Genomic DNA, 16,279 nt, shown 5'->3' on the forward strand with positions numbered 1-16,279 from the left:
ACACACGTTTTATAGTTGTCCATTTGGCTGCTCCCGTTTTGCATTTGGGGTCGCCACAGCGGATACAGCTAGATCTGCACAGGTAGTTGGAACAAGTTTTACGCTGGATGCCCTTCCTGACGCAACTCCAGTTTTACATGGAGAAACACACACAGCCGCTGGTGTTCCAAAGAGGTCTCCCATCCAAGTACTACCAGATCCCACACTGCTTAGCTTCTGAGATCTGATGGGATCAGACTTACACAGAGCAGATCGGCTGCTCCAATTACAACTCCAACAATTTACTCAAAATGTATTACAATATTTAATTACTGACAGACTTGTGAGCCCTTAATCAGCGTACAGCCTCTCTGATTTACGAGGTCTATTAGAAAAGTATCCGACCTTATTATTTTTTTTAAACCGTATGGATTTGAATCACGTGTGATTACATCAGCCAAGCTTGAACCCTCGTGCGCATGCGTGAGTTTTTCCACGCCTGTCGGTGACGTCATTCGCCTGTGAGCATGCCTTGTGGGAGGAGTGGTCCAGCCCCTCGTTGGAATTCCTTTGTCTGAGAAGTTGCTGAGAGACTGGCGCTTTGTTTGATCAAAATTTTTTCCAAAACTGTGAGGCACATCCGAGTGGACACCATTTGAAAAATTAAGCTGGTTTTCGGTGAAAATTTTAACGGCTGATGAGAGATTTTGGATTGTTTCTATTGCTGTAAGGACTTCCCACATAGCGGGACGTTGTGCAGCACTCCGAGGCGACGTCGTCATCCTGTTTCAAGCTGAAAACCTCCAAATTTAACCCTCTGTTGACCCAGGACATCGTGAGAGAACAGAGAACTTTCAGAAGAGGTCGGAATCAGCAGTTTATCCGGACATTCCACTGTTAATGGAGATTTTTTTTAATGAAAGACGTGCGAACGGATTGGTGCGTCGGCTTGCAGCCGGCGTGGCGCGCCCGCCACAGGAAAAACACCTCCGTTGGAAGCCTTAAGGACAAGTTGGAACATGCCCTGCTGTTAAACAATTTCTCAGATACTCACTCCACTGAAAGCCATCAAAAGCCGCCTGGATTTTACAAATGGTTAACAACACAGAGGTGTTTTTCCTGTGCCGCCGCACCGCGCCGGCTGCGAGCCGATGCGCCAATCCGTCCGCACATCTTTCATTAAAAAAATCTCCTTTAACAGTGGAATGTCCGGATAAACTGCTGATTCCGACCTCTTCTGAAAGTTCTCTGTTCTCTCACGACGTCCTGGGTCTACAGAGGCTTACATTTGGAGGTTTTCAGCTTGAAACAGGATGACGACGTCGCCTCGGAGCGCTGGGCGACGTCCCGCTCCATGGGACGTCCTTACAGCGATAGAAACAATCCAAAATCTCTCATCAGCCGTTAAAATTTTCACCGAAAACCAGCTTAATTTGTCGAATGGTGTCCACTCGGATGTGCCTCACAGTTTTGGAAAAAATTTTGATCAAGCACAGCGCCAGTCTCTCAGCAACTTCTCAGACAATGAAAATCCAATGAGGGGGCTGCACCACTCCTCCCACAAGGCGTGCTCACAGGCGAATGACGTCACCGACAGGCGTGCAAAAACTCACGCATGCGCACGAAGGTTCAAGCTTAGCTGACGTAAAAACATATGAATCAAATCCATATAGTTTTTAAAAAAAATAAAACGGTCGGTTTCTTTTCTAATAGACCTCGTACATTAAATTTCCATGTTATGCAGGAAATCAGACAGTCCTTTTTAAAAAGATTAATATTGTTCAAAAGAAAATACGAAAACATCTTAACATTTGTTTGCTTGTTTGTTTTTAGTTCTTAAAACTAAAATAAATAGTTTCAAGACTGAACCTCAGTTGAACGACATCTCTGAAACGCTGAACCTTTTTTAATGTGGGGATATAAAAGTTGTTTTATAACTTCAAAGCAAAGAAATAAATCTGAAACTAATCTCATGTGTTTATAGTTTTATGATTCCTTGATAGAAAGAAAGCTACTGATAGATTTATTGATTTTTGTAGATAAAACTCAGAAGGATGATGGGAATAACTTGGATGGAAGACACGCCCACAGATCGTAAATCAGTAATTTGTCAGTGTCCTACAAATGTTTCACGTCACAGCAATAATGATAATAATAATAATAATAATAATAATGTGTGTGATGATAATAATGATGATAATAATAACGATACTAGTGATGATACTAATGATGATATTCTGACTTGTCATGTGATGTTTCCTCACTTTGTATCCAAACAGTCGAAGCAGCTTCACCTTCTTTTTCTTCCATTAATGATCCTGATGTTGATTTGCTGATCTGCATCTGTGGAATTCAAATGAGCATTTTATTGAACAAATTTTTTCAGTTTTAAAACAAAACCTAATCAAACCCCACAAACACTGTTCCAAAAAAACCAAACAGTACAAGTCAAGATGGGGACAAAAATGTGTAAAATTTAATTAGAGAATATTTTATTTTTTGTGTTTCTGTGTGTATAAATAATTTATTTTCTCACATGCACACTGAGGTGAAAGTAATTTTAGATGTGGAGAAAATTTAAAGTGAAACAAAACATAAAGTATAAAGTAGTAATTATTCAGAACTGTAAGTTGTGCTCATCACAAGATATTCCGTCCTTCAAGCAAACTTTCATATCTTAAAATCTCAAGAACCGTAAAACTCTCAAAACTGAAATTTTTAACCATTTCAATTCAATTCAATTTGAAGTCAAGGGTCTGACATGTCAAGAAAAGAAACAAACAAAAGAAACCATGGATTTCTGACATTTATAAATCACTTTTTTTAATGAATTGTGAGTTTCAAGTAGGAAATGTACAAGAAACCCTGACATGCTCACATCGGCCACTAGATGGTGACAAAAGCTACTGAAATGTATGGCAAGGTCTCGACTGTTTATTCATTTGAAAAGTTAACTTCTTGTTGACGGTTTGGACAACTTACTAGTCTGAATACATGAACACAAAATGAAGTTTAAACAGATTCTTACCATCAAAAGGCCATCAAAATATGGCCATCTGGTATTGTGAAGGCTTTGTGTCCATCTGTCTGTGCTCAGCATAAGTCCAGTCCTGTTATGGCCAGGGTCTTCAAAATCATAGGGAACATTCTTGGGAAACAGTCCTTGGACAAGTTCAGAGATGGCTAACCTTGACCTATTTTAAGAGGTTAAAAAGTCACATTCTGTTTCCTATTTTTATGCTATGAATCACGCAAATCCATTTTTTGTTTGAAGGGGGAGGGCATGACAGCCAATCACAGTAGAACACCATGACTTGCTAGCCACACTGGCTAGCATCTCTCTGGCATCCCAAAACTGCTTCCTTTCTGACTAAATATAATATGTTTTTCATGTATTATGTAAAATCTAGTGAGAAACAAACACTTCTAAAACTGAAAACGCGGTTTTTAGAACCTAACATCTCTGGAGTGATTTACAAGACAACTCGCGGACGTTAGCGTGGTGACGTCACTTGCTGATCCAGCTAGCTGCTAACTCCACTTTGTTTCTGTGTAAATATAACACATTTCTCATATATTATGTAAAGGCTATTGAGAAATAAACACTTCTAGAATGGAAAATGCTGTTTTTGTAACCTGATAACACCTCCAGAGTGATTTACAAGACATCTCGCGGACGTTAGCATGGTGACGTCACTGGCTGATCTCGCTAGTTGCTAACGCCACTTTGTTTCTGTGTAAATATAACACCTTTCTCATATATTATGTAAAAGCTATTGAGAAATAAACACTTCTAGAATGGAAAATGCTGTTTTTGTAACCTGATAACACCTCCAGAGTGATTTACAAGACATCTCGCGGACGTTAGCATGGTGACGTCACTGGCTGATCTCGCTAGTTGCTAACGCCACTTTGTTTCTGTGTAAATATAACACCTTTCTCATATATTATGTAAAAGCTATTGAGAAATAAACACTTCTAGAATGGAAAATGCTGTTTTTGTAACCTGATAACACCTCCAGAGTGATTTACAAGACATCTCGCGGACGTTAGCATGGTGACGTCACTGGCTGATCTCGCTAGTTGCTAACACCACTTTGTTTCTGTGTAAATATAACACCTTTCTCATATATTATGTAAAAGCTATTGAGAAATAAACACTTCTAGGGTATTTTAGCATTGTGTTACATTTCTTCTTTTACTTGCAGTTACTTTTTTCCTTCTACTTGTGACTTCAATGTGTCACATTCACGTTCTGCTCTTATATAACTATTTTTTAATGAATATGTAAAGAACAATTTCAGCAAGACGAGAAGATGATTTAGTGTTTGTCTGTGTAAAGTGTCCTAAAGTGTCTCAGTGGTTTTTTCTTCTTGATCCAGTCTGTGGGGCTGCAAAGTGACTGTCAGTGGAACAAATGAACACTCGTGATTGCTGCTGTCTGTTGAGAAATAAACATAAAGCAGTAAAAAGCCATAAAAGCTGAGTGAAGGTGAAGCAGGATAATGTTGGTGCACATCCCTTTGAATTGTGTTGACCCCTGAACCATCCGGTCACACAGCAAAGCAGCGAGCTCAGGAAACTCCTCAGAGCCGAGAAAACAGTGACGTGTCATTTCTCAGCACAAATCAAGGTTCAGCTGTTTGTTTGTGGGTGTGGTTACGTGATCCAGGTGAGTGGGCGTGGCTCAGGTGTATAAAGAGCAGCAGCTCAGTCTGGACTCATCACTGAGACACCTCAGGACATCATCACTGAGACACACCTGCCTCCATCTCCTCCACACAGGAACACATCATCATGGTCACCATGACGACCGCCGCCTTCCTCTGCCTCCTCCTGGGTGCTGCCTTTGCAGGTCTAATTCCTGGACACTTCAGTCGGTGCACAAATACAATATGACACGACTGTGACAGTGTTGTGATTTTGTCTGCAGCTCCTGCTGAAGATAAAGACCTGAAGGTCGCTGGTGAGTGTTTTTGATTTCATGCATGCAGACGTGGAAATAAAGAACATTAATGTGACATCAGCACTGCTCTGATTGGTCCACAGAAACACCAGCCAAGGCCCCGACCAATCAATCGCCTGATGCAGCAGGTCGAGATCCAACATTTTTATATTTACATCCATTTTTAATTTGATCTGCACTAAAAAAAAATAAAAAACAATCATGATTCCATGTCCTCTGCAGTTCTCATGAACTTCTGCCCAACCGGCTGGGTCCGTTACGGATCTCGCTGCTTCCTGTTTGTCAACAGAAACTTGAACTGGTACAGTGCCAAGGTACGACCACTGTCACGTGACCTCAATGTGCACGTTAAGTCTGTCAGAATGAGCATCCACGCCTGCAGGCCGTAACCATGGTGATGACTGGGACAGAAATAATTGATTTTGATAATCTAATATGGCAGAAAAAACATTTATTTCTTATAAATCTAATATGTCTGTCATATATACTGTAATAATGAACACTTTTTAAACACAATTTAAAACTATTTTTGTAAGCAGAAAACACTTCTGAACTGATTTACAAGACATCTTATGGAGATGTTAGCATGCCTACTAGTGGTACAGGAACGTCACTGTGAAAGATGTTGAACTGAAACAAGTTGAGCAAACTTTGGTTCAGTTAAACAGCCGCGCATGAAGTAAAAACTCACAGTGATAGCGTCGGGTTTCGCATCCTTTCATTGTGCACATTATCGCTAAGCTACCATGAGCAAGCCATGCCCCCGAAACACCCACCAAGCTACAAACGCCATCAGTGTGTTTCCCTCTTTTGTAGCCGTTGTGATTGTTGGTTCAGACCGACAGAAAAGGGTTAAAGAGCTGCAAACTGAAAGAAACCTGGATCTAAAGTGAACACAATAAGACCAGTAAAAGCAACATGTCCAAGATCTACTTTTAATCTTAATCTGTGAAAAGAAATTCCAGAAGTGTGTGAACAGAGACGTTTTCCAAAATGTGACATGTTGTTGTGTTGCATCTCTGTCCTCTGTCCTCTAGGACCACTGCCATATCAGGGAGGCTACCTGGCTTCAGTGCAGAACTTCCAGGAGTACACCTTCCTGCAGCAGGTGGCGCTGAGTTACTCGGGGAACACAGCCTGGCTGGGAGGCTTCAACCCACAGGTCTGAACACAAACACAAGGAAACACAGCGCCACCTACAGGCAATTACACTTCACACTGATTCTATGAGGAAACTAAAAGCACTCAGAGAGTGCAGAACCTCCGCCAAGGCCATGGGGTCACTGACGCCAATAACATCTACACGCCGTGGAATCATGGACCTAAAAAGTCTAACAATGATGAAAAGTTTCATCTGCTGTGACTGGATAGCATGTATCCTTAGCGCTTGGCATCACAGTTTATTGCAACTTGCACCTTTCCCAGAAGCTACTGTCATCTGAGCACTGATATTGATATTGAATGTGCTTATAGACAAAAACAAATGAGACAAAATTCAATTTATTATTCAGCTAAACTGCAAATATATGAATTTTTTAACATTTATGAAACACTTCTCTAAACAAGGCCATAGGGTCACTGACCCTAAAGAGATTCCCTCCCTTGGCACGTGATCTATTTCTTTTTGTCTCTTTCTCTAAAATTGTATATAATAATCATTAGATTATTAATATATAAACAAAAATAAATTTAAGAAATATTACAATTTGAAAACAAATGCACCTGAATGTGATGACAGCTGCAACTGCTTAATGCTAACTTTTAACATTGAAAATGCCATAGACATGCTAACGCATTACCATTGGGATCCGAATCGGGATCCGGATCACCACTAAAATTTAATCACTTGTTCCTCCTGTCATTTCCAACCGCTCCACAAAATTTCAACAAAAAGAAATTTAAGAAATATTACAATTTGAAAACAAATGCACCCGAACATGATGACAGCTGCAACTGCTTAATGCTAACTTTTAACATTGAAAATGCCATAGACATGCTAACGCATTAGCATCGGGACCGGATCATGATCCAGATCATCACTAAAATTTAATCACTTGTTCCTCTTGTCATTTCCAACCACTCCACAAAATTTCACAAAAATAAATTTAAGAAATATTACAATTTGAAACAAATTCACCCGAACGTGATGACAGCTGCAACTGCTTAATGCTAACTTTTAACATTGAAAATGCCATAGACATGCTAACGCGTTAGCATCGTGATCCGGATCGTGATCCGGATCACCACTAAAATTGAATCACTTGTTCCTCTTGTCATTTCCAACCACTCCACAAAATTTCATCAAAATCCGTTCAAAATGTTTTGAGTTATCCTGCTGACAGACAGACAGACAGACAAACAAACGCGACCAAAAACATAACCTTCTTGGCGGAGGTAAAAACAAGCAGAGGGGCTCATGCAATGCCAGAGGTCTGTGACCTTCATTTAGGGTCTCTCCAAATCCACTTTGCTCTTTGGAGACCATATACATTATAAAGAGTAGACGCCGCATCGACCGCCGCTGCCTATTGGCGCTCACGAGCCGTGGGGTCGCCATCTTGGACCGATCATCCGGCTCGCTCCACTCAGTGCTGTTCAACAGGCGCAGCACATTAATCCATTAAAACTCTCTGAATACTAAACTGATTTTCACGCAGGTTTTTTTTTCTGCAAACATCATACACATAGCTATGATACAGAACAAATGGTTCATTGTATTTTAATATTCATAGAGGGATTAACAGTAATAGAATATTTGGATATAGTCTAGACCAGTGGTACCCAAAGAAAACCTGCACCTCTCAGACCTTTCTGGAATATTTTGGTACCACTGGCCTAGACTGTAGACAGGTGTTTTGCAAATACTATAAACACACACATTATTCATATATACAGTGAGGAAAATAAGTATTTGACCACCCTGCGATTTGGCAGGTTCTCCCACTTAGAAATCATGGAGGGTCCTGAAATTTCATCTTAGGTGCATGTCCACTGTGAGAGACATAATCTTAAAAAAAAATAAAAATACGGAAATCACAATGTATGATTTTTTTAATAATTTATTTGTATGTTACTGCTGCAAATAAGTATTTGAACACCTGTGAAAATCAATGTTAATATTTGATACAGTAGCCTTTGTTTGCATTTACAGAGGTCAAACATTTCCTGTAGTTTTTCACCAGGTTTTCACACACTGCAGCAGGGATTTTGGTCCACTCCTCCATACAGATCTTCTCTAGATCTTTCAGGTTTGGAGTTTCAGCTCCCTCCAAAGATTTTCTATTGAGTTCAGAGCTGGAGACTGGCCAGGCCACTCCAGGACCTTGAAATGCTTCTTACAGAGCCCCTCCTTAGTTGCCCTGGCTGTGTGTTTGGGGTCATTGTCATGCTGGAAGACCCAGCCATGACCCATCTTCAATGCTCTTACTGAGGGAAGGAGGTTGTTTGCCAAAATCTCACAATACATGACCCCATCCATCCTCCCTTCAATGTGGTGCAGTCATCCTGTCCCCTGTGCAGAAGAGCACCCCCAGAGTATGATGTTTCCACCCCCATGCTTCACGGTTGGGATGGTTTTCTTGGGGTTGTTCTCATCCTCTAAACATGGTAAGTGGAGTTGATTCCAAAAAGCTCTATTCTGGTCTCATCTGACCACATGACCTTCTCCCATGCCTCCTCTGGATCATCCAGATGATCACTGGTGAACTTCATCGGGCCTGGACATGTGTTGGCTTGAGCAGGGGGACCTTGTTGCCATGCAGGATTTTAAACTATGACAGCATCATGTGTTACTAATGTAATCTTGTGACTGTGGTCCCAGCTCTCTTCAGGTCATTGACCAGGTCCTCCTGTGTAGTTCTGAGCTTTCTCAGAATCATCCTTACCCCACAAAATGAGATCTTACATGGAATCCCAGACCGAGAGAGCTGACAGTCATCTTGTGTTTCTTCCACTTTCTAATAAATAATCATAACAGTTGTCTTCTACCAAGCTGCTTGCCCTGTTGTCCTGTAGTCAATCCTAACCTTGTGCAGGTCTACAGTTTTGTCCCTGGTGTCCTTAGACAGCTCTTGGTCTTGGCTATGGTGGACATGTGGAGTGTGATTGATTGAGTGTGTGAACAGGTGTCTTTTTATACAGGTATCAAGTTCAAAACAGGTGCAATTAATACAGGTAAAGAGTGCAGAATAAGAGGGCTTCTTAAAAAAAATTAACAGGTTTGTGTGAGACAGAATTATTGCTGGTTGGCAGGTCTTTTAATACTTATTTGCAGCAGTAACATACAAATAAATTATTAAAAAAATCATACATTGTGATTTCCGGGATTTTTTTTTTTTTTTTTAGATTATGTCTCTCACAGTGGACATGAAAATTTCAGACCCCTCCATGATTTCTAAGTGGGAGAACTTGAAGAAGATTGTGGCAGTAACTGTTTTAGTAATTTGAAGAGACAATATATGATTAGGCTATATATAAATATTTACATCAATACTGACTAATGAATACATTATATTCTATATAAAACATAGCAATAGATAGAAGTTATATATCAGAGAAAATGAAAATATATAAATCAGAGTATCTGTCTATCTAATATACACAATTATTAGAGAAAATGAATATATATAAATCATGTATAGTGTAGCAATATCATTCATACATACATATATATAATAGATAGGTTATATATCAGATATTGTTATATAGTATATACGAGGGCTGTCCATAAAGTATAGGTCCTTTTGTATTTTTTTCAAAACTATATGGATTCATTCATATGTTGTTACGTCAGACATGCTTGAACCCTCGTGTGCATGCGTGAGTTTTTCCACCCTGTCGGTGACGTCATTTGCCTGGAGCACTCCTTGTGGGAGAGTCGCCAGCCCCTCGTCGGAATTCCTTTGTCTGAAAAGAGTTGTTGAGAGACGGCGCTTTGTTTGATCAAAATTTTTTCTAAACCTGTGAGACCATCGAAGGGTGGAACACAGTTCAAAAAATTAAGCTGGTTTTCGGTTGATGAGAGGATTTTGAGGTGATACTGGTGCCGCTTTAAGGACTTCCCACGGTGTGAGACGTTGCGCAGCGCTCTCAGGCGCCGTCGTCAGCCTTTCAAGCTGAAACCTCCACATTTCAGGCTCTATTGATCCAGGACGTCGTGAGAGACAAGAGAGTTTCAGAAGAAGTCGTTTTCAGCATTTTAATCCGGATATTCCACTGTTAAAGGAGATTTTTTTAATGAAGACGTGCGGGTGGATTGCAGCGTCGGCTCGCAGCTGCCGGTGACGCTCCGCCACAGGAAAAACACCTCTGTTGGAGACTTAAGGACAAGTTTGGAACATGTCCAGCTGTTCAACAATTTCTCATATACTCACGTCCACTGAAAAGCCATCAAAAGCCCCTGGATTTTACAAATGGTTATCAACACGGAGGTGTTTTTCCTGTGCGCCGCCCGCTGACCGTCCCGCACGGCTTTCATTAAAAAAATCTCCTTTAACGGTGGACTATCCAGATAAATGCTGAAAACGGGACTTCTTCTGAAAACTTCTCTGTTCTCGTCACGACGTCCTGGATCAATAGATCCTGAAATGTGGAGGTTTTCAGCTTGAAACAGCTGACGACGGCGCTGGGAGCGCTGCGCGACGTCCTGCTGCGTGGGAAGGTCCTTAAGCGACAGAATCACCTCAAAATCTCTCATCAGCCGCTAAAAATTTTCACCGAAAACCAGCTTAATTTTCGAGACCGTGTCCCGTTCGAGTGCCTCACAGGTTTAGAAAAAATTTTGATCAAACAAAGCGCCAGTCTCTCAGCAACTTCTCAGACAAAGGAATTCCGACGAGGGGCTGGACGACTCCTCCCACAAGGAGTGGCTCACAGGCAATAACGTCACCGACAGGCGTGGAAAAACTCACGCATGCGCACGAGGGTTCAAGCATGTCTGACGTAAAAAAATATGAATGAATCCATATAGTTTTTGAAAAAATAAAAAGGCCTATACTTTATTGACAGACCTCGTATAAGAGAAAATGAATACATAAATCATATATAGAGTATCAATAACATTCATATATATATATATATATATATATATATATATATATATATATAGTAGATAAACTTATATATCAGAGGAAAATCACTACACACACACACACACACACACACACACACACACATATACAGATTATTAGAGAAATTGAAAATATATATAATCATATATAGTGTAGCAATATCATTCATACATACATATATAATAGATAAGTTATACATCAGATATTGTTATATAGTTATATATCAGAGAAAATGAATACATAAATCATATATGGAGTATCAATAACATTCATCCAACACACACACACACACACACACATATTATATATGGAGTATCGATATAGTCAGTATTTCAGAAAATGATAATATATAATCACATTCATATCAGGTCAGAGAGAGAAAGAGAGAGTTCCAAGGCTGTACAAAGCAGAAAGAGAATAAAATGCAAATGTAAATTGCCAAATTAACACAAGAACATGCCGTCCCGCCATAAACCATATTTACACATGTACAAACTTGCTTGTGAAACTTTTCCAGCTAAAAGCTCTGAGAGAGGACTATTCTGCAGAGCTTCTTCCTCGTTCTTTCTGCAGGTCAAGAGAGGTGAGTTTGTTAATGTGGTGCAGAAAAACCTCCTCCGTTCCGATCTCCTCCTGGACCGTGTGTGTGTGTGTGTGTGTGTGTGTGTGTGTGTGTGTGTGTGTGTGTGTGTGTGTGTGTGTGTGTGTGTGTGTGTGTGTGTGTGTGAGAGAGAGAGAGAGAGAGAGAGAGAGAGAGAGAGAGAGAGAGAGACTGTTGTCACCTTTGGAGCTGTTTTGTTGAAGCTTCACCCTCTGCAGCTCTCAGCACCTTATACATTATATTTCTATAGCACTTCACACAGTGCTAAAACACTTTACAGAACAGAAAAACAAAGCAACTTTATAGAGAGATTTAAAAAAAAAAACTAGACAAGATCATAAAATCAAACCTTCACTGAGGCTTGTGATGGAATCACTACAATGACCAGTCCAAGATGGTGGCCACATTTCTTGCGCCTTAACAACCAATGTGGCGTCTGCTCTTTATTATGTCTGTGTTCTGAGACGCCCTACATGAGTTTGAGTAGTCGAGACCACACGACTCAAAAACTGAAGATGTGAATCAAAGGAGGATTCCATGATCCCTTTTCTCTCTCTCTTTCAGAGCAAGTGGATGTGGCTCGACCGTTTAGATTTTGATGCCACCGGCACCTGGTTTACTCTGTCCTCTCCCACCGGCTGTGCCTGCACCTACCTGTCCGCCAACTGTAAGTTCATTTTGTCCACGCAACGGGAGTTAATGTTAAGAGTTTTTAGAGTTGATATTCAGTAGCCGGACTAGACGTCAAGATCAGACTGAACTCGGACACAAACAGTGATCATAATGGAATCTGGGAGTGGTTTGTGAATGTTGACAGTGAATGTGTTGGAGTCACCAACGGTCACAGGAGGGGTTTCGTCTTAAAGACCACTCTGAACATCACCCAGACGAGTCTGGGTATTTGGCTTGTTGGAAATTTTGGTCTGTGAGGATGGTAAGGGCAGACAAGTAGGCGTTTGTCTGAAGAATCTGTGAGCAGGTGACACAGAATCTGTGGTCTAGTGACCCTCAGCCTGCTTTTAGAGGAGTCAAAGCACTGTGCCGGTCGCATCCCCTTCCATGTGTCTCACACACACACACCCACGTTCTCACATCCAGGCTCATCTTTTTGGCTTGAGCTGGACCGAGCTTTGTCAAGTAGATTTGAAAAACAGGTCTGAACACTATCCGGCTTGAAAGCACCAAATCTGGTTCGAGCCGGATTGCCGACCCCAGTCTGAACGGAGGAGTGAATGTGCGGAGTCAAACAACAATGCAGAGTGCAGCTGTTACATCTGGAACTAGAGGGTCCTCAGTCCAAATCCTTGTTAGACTGGAAAAATCCCCAAGGACACTCGGACAAGATCCTTAATCCACAGTTTGCTTCCATTGAGTTTGTTGCCCAGCAACACGATGACAACAGTGTGGCTGTGTGAATGTGAGGCATCGTTGTAAAGTGTTCAGATGGAAAAGTGTGGTATAAATTCAGCCCATTTATCAGTTTAAATATTCTGACCTTTGTGTTTTGTTTTTCAGCTAAAGGCGGTAACACCAACTGCGCTTCCTCTCGTCCCTTCTTCTGCTCCAAGGACCCGTTCACCTGCTAACGTCTCCGACCGGCAGCGGTCGACACGTTGCGATTCGTCTGAGTAAAGATCAGTTTCTCGCTGTCCACTGTGAAAATGACTCTGTCACCTTTATCATCAAATACAAACCTGCTTCTTTTTCTCGCACCAGCTTCAAGTCATGTGACTTCCACCTGCCGATTATTTGAGAAAAATCATCTTTGGCTTCTTTTCTGCTGTGAAGTTTATTGAGTCAAATCTTTGGAGAATCTTTTTGATGATAAAACAAAATCTTTGAAAGTGTTTGTGATTGTTAACGGTGTGAAATAAAGTTCTAAGAGGACAAAAGTGAAAATAATTATAAAAAAATTACAAAACAAAACACGAGAAGACTGAATCATTCTGGAAAGCCGGATGTCGATTTCAATTTGTCATAAAAGCTGCAAAATTTACTGTTTATTTTCTGGTAAAATTGTAAAATCACAGCTAATGTTATTACTGATGATGGTTTCTGGACAATTCTACAGCAAACACAGTGAGTTTTATTCCATGAGACTTTACAGGTGGTGAAAGGAGGAAGTCCACACACAACGTCAAAAGTTCATGTTGCCTTTGATGAAAACTGGGAAGTCAGAAGTTCTGACTTAAAACAAGGAACAATACATCTAATATGTCCCTCCATTTTCTAACCCACTTATTCCAGTTAAGGGGGTCATGGGCGGGGGGGTATCTCAGCAGGGTTCAGCTTGGACAGGATGAAAGTCCACTGGAGGGCCACATGGACCTCTTGCATGTCTTTAGAAGTTGGCGGGAACACGGGGAGAACATGCAAACTCCTTCTGGTTGTGAGGAAACAGTGTGAACCACCAAGACTCAGTGCTGCCCTCATCTGGTCTGGTGGTGATAAAACAGTGTCCACAGTGAGTCGCTGTAACAAAGTAAAAACGATGTAACTGCCACTGATGTTGGTTTTAATGAGGGACACGTGTGTGAGCTTCGTCTTCTTTGTCCAGCAGATATCCAGCAAAACTTTGATGTGAGATTTGTCGAGTTCTTCGGTGGTCTGTGTTTATTGTTTGTGTCCGTTTCCATTTCACGTCGTCGTTTTGGGCACTTTCGGTCACTTTTGAAGGTCTTCTGCATTTGTTGGCCTTTTTGTTGATGATGCCAAGACTAATGTCGGTCATCACAGTGGATCCAGTACAGAGCCACATGTTGATTTGGCAGAAGTTTTATACCGGCTGCCCTTCCTGAAGCAAAACCAGACACACAGAAGTAACAAAACAAATTTTAGTTTATAACTAAAGATTGAGATATACAGAAAGAAAAAGAAAAACGCGAGCAGGTAGGTGAATGGGTAAGGAGATGGTCTGGGTTTGAATCCCACTTGTGTTAGTCATCTCTGTCCTTGATCAAGACACTTCATTTACACTGTCTCAGTCCACTCAGCTGTAAACGGGTACCATCTTCTGCTGGGGAAGTAACCTAGGTCAAGCTGGTGTCCCCTCCAGGGGGAGTCATAGACTCTCGTTTTCTTGACCTGATGGAATCCAGAGATGGAATCCAACTGGCCTCAGGCCCGACATAGGACCGACTGACTCCTACTTCTTACCAAGTAAATGTAGATCAAAAAATTACATTTGTTGTCTGAATTTTTGGATTAAAAAAAAAACTTCCTTGAATTTCTTCAGTTAAAAAAAAATCTGTTAGATTTGTTCATCTGATCAAATTATTAAAGCTCCAGCACAGCCATTGGCTGAAAAGTCAACATGGCTGTTGACAAGTTCCAAAGAAGCTGATTGTTGATTGATGATTGTTTCTTTGAGCTTTGTGGGGGGCGTTTCACTCTGGTTGGGTCATGCCTTGTTCTGGATCTTTCTGCACTTATCAGTGGGAGTATTTAAACACCACTGGTTACACTGGTTTTTCGCCTGATCGTTGTGCCCTGTGCCATCGCTTCTAGCTCTGTACCTTGTTCATTCTAAGTCCTGCTTCCACGTTGTGTTTTGACCACCTGCCTGTTTTATTGACCACACATTGCCTGATGTTTTGGATCTGTTTGCTTCTCTTGGACTGCCTCTCTGTGTACCGAACCCAGCTGAGCCTTTCAGTAACGCCTCCTTGAACCAGAGCTACATTATCGAGTCCTGCATTTGTCTCCAGCCTTCTTTGTCTGACAGCCCTGACAGAACGATCAGGCCAACAATGGAGTCAGCGGACTCGAACCCATTCCAGTTGGCAGTTCATCACCATAGCTGCCAGCTGGCAGAACAAGAGGATCGCATCACTGCTTTAAGCGCCGGAATCTCTGACCTGGCCAACAGACAGGACGCCTTCATGTCCTCAGTGAGCACACAGATCGACCAGCTTATTACCACCCTGACACATCAGGCTCCGTCCGCCTCGGCTTCCACCAGCCAGCCACTTCCAGGACCGAGTGCTGCCCCGCCGGTACCTACAGCTGCCCCTGTTGTGTGTAACCAGCTGTCTCGACCTGAGCATTTCTCCGGAGAACCCGGAGACGTCAAGCCCTTTCTTACCCAATGCGACCTACATTTCGAGTTAATGTCAGCAATATTTCTGTCCGACAGGACAAAGATAGCATTCATCATAACTCACCTCACCGGCCGGGCAGCGGCGTGGGCCTCGGCAGAGTGGAGCAGGTAGTCTCCGGCGTGTGGATCACTCCAGGCGTTCAAGACCGCGCTCCTCCAGGCCTTCCAGCATACGTCACCGGGCCATGAGGCAGCCCGTTCCCTGATGCGTCTTCGGCAGGGAAACAGACGTGTCGCAGACTACGCCATTGATTTCTGTATTCTAGCAGCGAAGAGTGAGTAGAACCCAGCCGCACTCCATGACGTTTTCTTCCAAGGCCTTTCGACGCAGATCCAGGATCAGCTGATAGCGGTCGATCTCCAGGAAACTGGACGAGCTAATCACACTAGCCATCCGCACTGATTACTGGCTGGCCGACTGGCCCCGACGAGACGTGCATGCCTCGTCCCAGCACTCGGAAACTTTGTCCGCTCATCACGCCGGGTCCTCCTCCTCCGGCTCCAACTCGTCTCATGCAGCTTCAGAAGAACCCATGCAGCTGGGACGTACCCAGCTGACCACTGAG

The 16,279-nt window shown here is 42.1% G+C and overlaps 1 protein-coding gene across 1 annotated transcript in view; it reads left to right on the forward strand.

Moving 5' to 3' along the window:
- Nucleotides 1-9,033: 9,033 nt before the first annotated feature.
- Nucleotides 9,034-16,279, forward strand: part of LOC117516833 (ladderlectin-like) — a 32,728-nt gene continuing 25,482 nt past the window's right edge. Inside the window, exons 1-2 of the mRNA XM_034177700.1 lie at nucleotides 9,034-9,038; nucleotides 9,290-9,294. The gene's annotated coding sequence lies outside the window, so the exon portion shown is untranslated. The remainder of the gene's footprint in view (nucleotides 9,039-9,289; nucleotides 9,295-16,279) is intronic.

Source organism: Thalassophryne amazonica, chromosome 9 (genome assembly GCF_902500255.1).
Source record: "Thalassophryne amazonica chromosome 9, fThaAma1.1, whole genome shotgun sequence".
NCBI lineage: Eukaryota > Metazoa > Chordata > Actinopteri > Batrachoidiformes > Batrachoididae > Thalassophryne > Thalassophryne amazonica.